Here is an 8,985-nt window from a genome sequence, read left to right as displayed (position 1 = left end):
ATTAATAAACACAGTCAAATTGAAGATTTCAGTTGTTGTAAAAAACGTTACTCTTGGTGCAATGTGAAATATAAAGATCAGAACTGCAGATCAACAGAACCAATGTCAATTTTGTCATATAAAATATAAGTAACAGCAGTTTAACTGGTTTTAAAATGGAAATAGCAATAATTACACTTTATTTTTATCTTCCAATATATTTTATATTTCTTACAGTGAAATGGTATGCCAACAGTTGCGTGTGGTGTTTAATTATTACTATTTGGTTCATCCTGCTTTTTGTACTTAGATTTTGCTTGGTTTTCTGTAGATTAATACTGTATACTGTTACCTGTTACTAATTACAGATTTGGGATTTTGTTTGACCATCTAAACCCCTCTTACTTTACATATTTATACTTTTATTTATTTGTTATAAGTTAATTACATTTTCACAATGATCTTTTTTTTACTATTACTCGTCAGGTGTCTTTAGCCAAACGACTTCTATAGACAGAATACTCAGTTAACAAAATAAAAGGTATATATATAAATCGCATTCATGATATTTATATAATTCTTACAACAAACAATAGACTGAAGATATGGATCTAACTGATGTTTAGCACTCGATTTTAATATCTTATTATTAAAGAGAGTTTTATTTATGACAATCATGTATAGAAATTTTATTTGATGCTAAAACTGGCGTTTCTTACGGGGAACGATCTTTTTGAAAGGAGATACTCGCAACGAAAATAGGTTGAACCTCTTAAGACCTGACCTGCCTGTGAAGTGAGGCTGCCTGATAAAATGGCTACCACGCGTCATCCAGGTGGTCAGATGAAGCACGTTCTCCCATATATGTAAAGCACTGTATAAATGCTATACAGATACTATACAGCTGTTTATCACACAAACACACACAATGTATTAACATTAGAGGGCAGCAGAACAATATAAAATGATCCTTCGTATAGCAGGCCATAATGTTGCATGTTTAAACGAACTAGAATGCTGATTTAAACGAGAGACGGAGAGATAATGAAAATAATTTCCATGTCTGTCAAGCCTATAAACAAAAGGGAGGAAGAGGCCCTTGTTTGATTAAATTATTTGACATGTATTTTGCGGGACTTAATAGATCAGTCTGCAATCTTCGTTCATGGCCAACTCATCAACCAGAATGCCAATCCAAATCTCCGCTGTAATTCCATTTGCTACATGTTGAGTGTTTTGCTGCCCTGCACTGTAATGGAACTAGACACCTTGCTCCACTTTCTAACGATTGCGAGGAGCCTATCTTAATGTCAACGAATATGGCTCAGTTGACAAGGTGTTCAGTTTTATAGACTTTTAGGAGACATTCAGGTAACCTTTGTTCTAGGGGAGATAATTTAATTTCGTGAGTCTATGCCATTACCAATCCAGTGTACAGGATAGACAATGATGTGGATTTCAGAAACAAGATTAGCGTGTGATTGAATTCCATTGTACTTATCGTTCATCCCTCGACAATTTAGTTTCTTGAATTTTCACTAATTTCAGAAAATGAGCGTCTCTCGCATTTAAGAAGGGGCATGCGTTATCTGACAAACTAGGGTGGCTTCTTCTGAAAGTCTCATTTTCTTTGGAATACTCAAATGTCAGTAACCTTTTTTTTGTTCAGTGAGCTTCTATTATTGTGTTCTGAATTCATACCGAAGCTTAACGTTTAAGGATGAATACATTGAAGAATACATTTAAGGAATAATATTTTCCCCCCATAATATATAGTCTGTAATGTTCTTATACTCGTTATATATCCTGGGTAAAGAAAAACACATGTATTTTCTACTTTTAAACATCATTCACATAAATTCTTATTCATGTAGGAGAGATTTATTATTAAAACTCAGATTTTTGCTTAGCAAATTGTTTTTTTACATTGGTTTTACTATAAGCTATAATCCAATGACTATAAAGACAGATGTATTTATAAAGACAGACATATACAGTAAAGCTTTATTCTTTTATAATACATCTATTACAATTTCTGAAAATGTAAATCTTTATAGAAACATTGATATGTTGAATTAATTTGACGTTTCATTTTCAGGTAATAGAAAAAGATTTCTTTGAAGCCATCTGACTTGACTGTGATTCAATATATGGTTTTGACCATAATTTATATGTACATTCATTCCAGAAAGGTATGTAATACTATACTTAAAAATATCTGCTCTGGGACTGGTAATGTACCTGGAACATTTATTATTAATATTTATGATTTATGATTAATGCACACGCTGAAGTTACTTTGTTTTCAGCTGACCTTTGCATTTTTTAAAGGCACTACAGTATGTTCAAAACCCAGTACCCAGAGTTCTGACTAGGTTTCACACTGCCTTCATGTTAAATGTTGAATAGACTTCAAGATATAGTTCTTGCTTTATAGGCCATGCCAGGGAACTTTCCCTTTATTATTTCTACCGTCCTGATGAATTACACCCCTAACTATGTTCTTATGGTGCTCCAAGCAGATTTATTCTTTGCACCCTTAACAAGACTTTGAATCGCAAAATGCTTTGTCCTACTTTGCATCAAGACTATGAAATACTCAGAGCTCATATTAAAACTCACTTGTCTCACACAGTACTGCCTTTTCAAAATATGGTGCCTGTTACACGTCAATATAATACATTTGATTCTTTTGCCTACATTTTACAGTTTGTTGTCCTGTTTTTTGTGTTGCACTTTAAATTTTCTTTTATGAAACAAGATGCTCATATCTAATTAATTTCTTTAGGGGTTTAAGCATTCATTTTTGTGGATTGATCACATCATCGGTAACATCTCAGTCCGACACGGAGTCCAGGAGAGGGAAAGTCTTTCTGTAGACATACTGCAGTGATCCCCAAGAAAAGAAAACCTTGAAGTAACTTTAAAATGTACCATAGTGATGATGCCAGTGATGTTTCGAGTAGTGTAACCATTGCTGCAGCCTCAGAATAACTTACTTCACAATTACTGTTTAATAATACATGTAAACAGAAGCACAAATAAGAAATGGAAGCAATACAAAATACAAATTCCCTATGCCATTTCTGTCTAAGTATGCTATTAAACCTATACTGTATATAGTATAAATGCACAGTATATCATCATCTGCAGTCTTTATTGATTCAGTTCTGGATGGAGATACCACAAAATTCTAAATATATATATATATTACATCTATATGTTGTGTGTGTGTATATAATAGAATCAGAGAAGCCATCAAAATGTGTTGATGCATTTTGATTGGCTGTATCCTTAGTTTTACAATATGATTTTTATAGCCCCTGAATGGGTTATTGCAATATGTCAAAATGAGTTTCTCCTGCTTCGTGTGCACTGCCCTGTCTGAAGCAGCTTGTTATGAAAATATCTCGTCTGCAGCCCAGGAAGGCTTCCTTTAAATTAAATGAATGCAGCACTAAGGGGTGGGAAGCTGGAAGGAGAGAAATGGAAAACTAATCATCTCTTTAGGCCCAGGGGCTCAGACCCTAGAAAAGAACCAAAGTTCTTGCCTGAGGATCTAATAATCCTCTTTGATGTGTTCCAGTGTCATTTTTAGCTTCTGCAATTTGTCTTCTCTAAAACCTTCCCTGAGTATTGCACCTGGAAAAGAGCCTTTGTGGTTCAGTACATTACATTACATAAAGCCCCTAACCTAAGAGAATGCAGTGGCTGGAATAATTGTTAACAACTAGAGATTAGCACAGAGGATTCAAGATAAAAAGATATTCAGTTCTGGTTGACTGCTGTTTTTAACAAACTGCTTTTCACTGTATCTGATTTAATTTAGTTACAGCATTTAAAGAAGGAGGTGAAAAAAGTCATCTGTCTTTATGGAACAAGTAATAGGTTTATTCCATGCTGAAATGGAAAAATGCATTGTCTTATCTTTGATCTAAATAACTTTGAAAGGCTTATCTTTACCAAGAGTATGCATTTTTCACCCTACCTGGTTAGGAAAAATCACTGGGCAGTGATTTTATAAAGAACATGTTAAGTTAAATATGACAAGGGCCGGGAATCTCACTAAGTACAGTATATAATCTAACAATCCTAATATTCACTTTCAAAAAATGCTAGATGTGTAACATAACAGAGGGGCTCAATAGACTAAAGTTTGTTTCAATGTTTATGTCATTGCAGTTTGTGCAGGTTAAGTTAAAATGAAGGTGATTTAACTTGAACCTTCATGATCAATGATTCAATTTAATTCATGCTGACTGAAAGGTTTGGTGGAGTTTAATTATGATTTATTGATCTACCAAGAGGAATGAGTGCACACTACAGTATGGGTATACTTAAAGTTTAAAACTATTGAAAGTAGAGTTCTTAATTGCTCTTTTCTGCCATGTAGAATGCACTTTATTATTTAGCATTATACCTGCATCAAGCTGAAAGATACAAATATAGCCGCTATTCTGACACAAGGATAAAATAGATGGAAATAAATATCTTTGTATCTTTAAAATGTGTTAAATTTTGATAAAGCACCCTCAAACTGCATATATATATATATTACATGTAAAAAAATATAAATTTATTGTTATAAAAGGAAAATAAGCACTTTAAGAAATAATATTTTTTGTGTAATATAGATTTCATTTGTTAGGAATTGCTGTAGTTGTAAAACAAATGAGAGACATTAAAGCTTAATCAAGGTTCGAGGTCAGCTCACCATGTCACGGGACTATACTGAGGATCACACTGATCCTTACTATATAATGATTACAATCCACCAATTAAGCACTGGATGAATCTTTCTACAATGATATAGGTTTCCATCATTCCATCCCAAATGGATGCCTTTTGAGACCAAGTAATGTGTGAAAGGAGATTTCCCAATTGTGGCTCCCCAAGCAAAACAAAAACATCTCCCACTAAATTGTCCGGAGTAATGCCAGATGGGAGCTGGAAAGTGACAAGAGCTATTTAGTCTCGGCAGGAAGCTGTATGTGGCAAGAAGAGCTCTTTGCCTGTCAAATCAGAGCCTCGTGTGAACGAAAACTGCAGGGTAAGCATGAAGCTGTTCTCAGGAAAGAGCTGTCTTTCACTTCTTCTTGGTTAATAATGTCTGACAGGGCGGTCCCTCAACCGCCATATCATAATATCGCAGGAGCTCCATGTGGGTAATTTATTATCCGCTTATTAAAAAAAGTGTGCAATATGTTTATTGACAGAAAACCCATTACATTTATCTTTTTGTTTTTGACAAAAATACATATTTGACAGTGCAAAAGCAATATTGCAGCATCATTAAAGTTTTCATTACTCTCAAGATGAAGAATAGGATTCAAGGTGATTACTTTATGGACTGCTCCCATTTGTCACAATTCTAAAAGCTCTCAGAGGTCACCTTGGTCTGTGAGGGTAAATGATCCTACTATAGATGCAGCTGTCTGTTGGTCAGAGACTTGGTTAATATTGTATTTAATTTGTATTTTTATTTTAGGTTTTGAAAAACCTCTGATTAGACCTAAACAGAAATCTGACAAATCAGCACTGGGTGCTTCAGAAAAGCGATGATTAAGCACCAAGTCTGCATAGTTGTATGAAATAATAAATGTTGGAGAGAGAAACTGCATGCTCATTTATTAAAATACGTTAAATAGCAATTTTGGCTCTAAAATACCAGAAAGACAGACAAATGCATTATATCAACAGCCAACCTAGGTTTTGAAAATACTATTTCCATTGAGCTTTTTTGGTGAAGAAAAATGCTTTGTAGTGCACACATTTTTATAGGTGAATACCTTGATTATAGGCCTCTCTGCCTATATTATGGTATGAGCAGGGATGGCTTTTTAATTGAGTCTACATTGGGGTTTCACAGTTCAAAAGTGACTAAGGTCTGTTCAACTTTAGCATTAGTCCCTGGATAAAGCACTTGGATTTCAGGCCATTCTGATGCCATTCTGACAGGTAACATCTCATCTTGCTGTGCAAATCATTTTTACTGCAAGCCATGCTTTTGTGGGGTGTTAATGACATTTCTAGAGGTACAAGCAGGTAACTTTTTTATACTCCATTATTTAACATCTAACACTGAGTCTTCAAACCTGTGTAGGCCTGGGCCTTTATAGAAAGAATGGCCAGAGGCACTTCTTTTGTTTTTCATTCTCCTACTGCTTTGATCTGCTCCTAACTCACCGTTCCCTCTGAGAAAACTGCATGTGTAATGGTTCCTAAATCTAAGATCTGAAATATTCAGTGATGGGTGACCCATTTTAGAGAGATAGAAAATCCTCACCAGATTTATTTTTAAAACTAATTTTCTGACACTGTCAGTTGATTGTCTTTGTAATTTTGTTTTAGTACGTACCTGGCTGTTAAAATAAATCTGATTACAGAGCTGATATTGGCACAATACACTACAACTACATTGTACTGCCAAGCTAAATGCCATTATTTGCTTTAATGTCAATTTAAAACATAAAAATATGTTAATTTCTCTATAACGTTAAGTACAGTAGATTGAATAGATTGACTCTGTCAGTCATGGATTCAATCGAGCTGGATCAAAATTCTGAAAAGATGGCATTCTTCAATTACTTAGGAGCTGGAGCAGATTTGTGGAGAATGGTGTCAGAAAATATCCCCAGGGCAAGAGCAAAAACAAATGCTTGAACGAGACGTAATGTTGTCTGCCAAATCATCTTGGCTGTAACTGCACACACACACAAAAATGTTTCTCGTTTCCCACACTGTCAGTTTCAAGAATGTGCTTTATAAATGTGTCTTGGTATGACATCCTTGTGGTAAAAAGGCAAAGAAGAAATTCCATTCGTTTAAATGAACAGAGAAGGTCTGCATGTATTTGAATTACTGAAGGAATTATGGGTAAAAAATCTGTTTCTCTGCGTTGCTGATCTTTAGTTATATAATGAATTAAAATAGATCCCAGCGAAACCCTTCCATTAGGTGGTGAGCTGAGATCTGTTAAACCTGTTAATGATGACCTAATACTGTTAGGTGCCCAACCTTTAACGCACATTATTATATCTGAAATATACTGCCACTTGTTCCTTAGATGATGACAGCCACTGATAAGATCTGCCATTGAAATACATTTTCATGACTCTAGCATGCTCTAGCACTCCAGAAAATAAAGACTTTACGAGCAGTAGTGCTTCTTGGTCTATTGTCAAGGGCTATAACAGATCTGGAACTTCCTCTGGGTATGGTTTGCGTTCACCTAATCCAGTGTTGGATCATTGCCTTCAAATAAGCAGCATACAGACCATGCTGGGCTCTCTGCAATCTGTGTGACAGATAAACAGAGGGTGTATTTGAAATGAGTGTGAAGTTGGCTCCATCAAAGGAGTGAAAATCAGGAAAGCTGAGCATGACATATTCTAACCTCAGAAACAACTGGCTGGAAACGTGACTGCCAAATCAGGCTTTCTACTGAATGTGTAAAATGTAAAATAAGATCAATGGCTTTAGTATGTCCTGTTGAATACAGTGCTTTCCGCATTTTAATGTTGCCATGGAAATACAAGTCCCAGGCATGAACTGTGAGCCTATAAAGGAACACAATGCAGTAAAATTTTAATTACTGGCTTGGGTGAAACAATCTGTTTGACTTGTGTTAAAAGTTCCGTTAAACACCATTTATTTTTTATCTGTCCAATGCGACTGGTGGTCACACATATCAATGGACTTAAAAAACTCTGTTTCATGTGGATATTCGTTGAATTTACATAATTAGTGCTGCACACTTCCGCACAAGGATTAGTTTTGCAACTATGGGTGTTTAATTTAAGCAAGGTGAATTTACCTCTTTGTTGGCATTTGCCTTGTAATATACATCAGTTTCTCTAAATTGATTTTCTAATGACCAAATGAAACAAGACAAGAAAAACACTGCTATGCTGGCTGAGAATCTGTTAGCTGTTGCTAAATTCTTTTAAAGTACCTTTCCCCATCTGCCCACCTTCATAGAAATCTCTTTCATATTTGCACATGTGAGAGTTACCTCTAACACAGTTATAGTCTGTAATCACATGGTTTCCAAAGCATCCAAAAATAGCTCTGATTGGATAGCAATGAGCTTACAGTATTCAGGGAGATGAGAATGAACAATGGTATGCATGAATTCCCAAACCAGTGTCTACCTGGGACACACAGTGTTTCTGGATTTCTGCAGTTGTGAACCTGTCTCCTACTCGTTGCTTTGATGTCCCACACGGTTGCCCCTTAAGGAGGTACGGGGGAGGGGAAGGATTAAAAGAAGATCCTTTATCTCAGAAGAAGAAAAAGCATGGTGTTCCGTAAAAATAAGCTCACAACCAACATGCAGTGGAATTTATATTTGTATTCCTTATTCATGTATAATTGCAATTTGGACCTTGAAATATTAGTATTCAACCAAGGTTCTAATTTGTTTAATTTGTAAGATAACATACTGTAAAGCAGCACGTAGATAATCAAATTCTTCAGACAGCGAATCACAGACAATGTGCTTTTTATGTGCTTGTGACTTACTCCCCTGACTCCATTTTACATTTTACTTTCCAATATGTTCCCCAGGCTCAATTAAAACTCCCAGCATTCATGTTTAATTCACCAATATTTAATATTCATCAAGTAACAGAACATTGTGTGATGGAATTAAAAATTAAAAACAATTCAATTTGTCAAAGTTTTGCAGAAGGCACATATATATCTTTTTCTGATGTATTAATTCACACCAGAATCTGTGGCCTTCAAACAACGTAATTCAAACACATGTAAAAGTATTTCGGATTTAGTGATTGTGAAGCACACTAGCAGTCCATTAACTAAGAAGGACCCAAGAAAATGATTATCTTAAAATTAGAAGTAGTAAAATCGTTAAAAATAAGTCTAACGACCTACGTTAGAAGGACACATATTCACAATTTAAAGTATGTCGTTTTCTATTACATGAAACCGTCCATAGATAATGTGAGTCCTGGACGACTAAACTATAATAATTCTGAAAAATGC

This window comes from Lepisosteus oculatus, chromosome 16, assembly GCF_040954835.1.
Source record: "Lepisosteus oculatus isolate fLepOcu1 chromosome 16, fLepOcu1.hap2, whole genome shotgun sequence".
NCBI lineage: Eukaryota > Metazoa > Chordata > Actinopteri > Semionotiformes > Lepisosteidae > Lepisosteus > Lepisosteus oculatus.
This window is presented reverse-complemented; position numbering follows the sequence as displayed.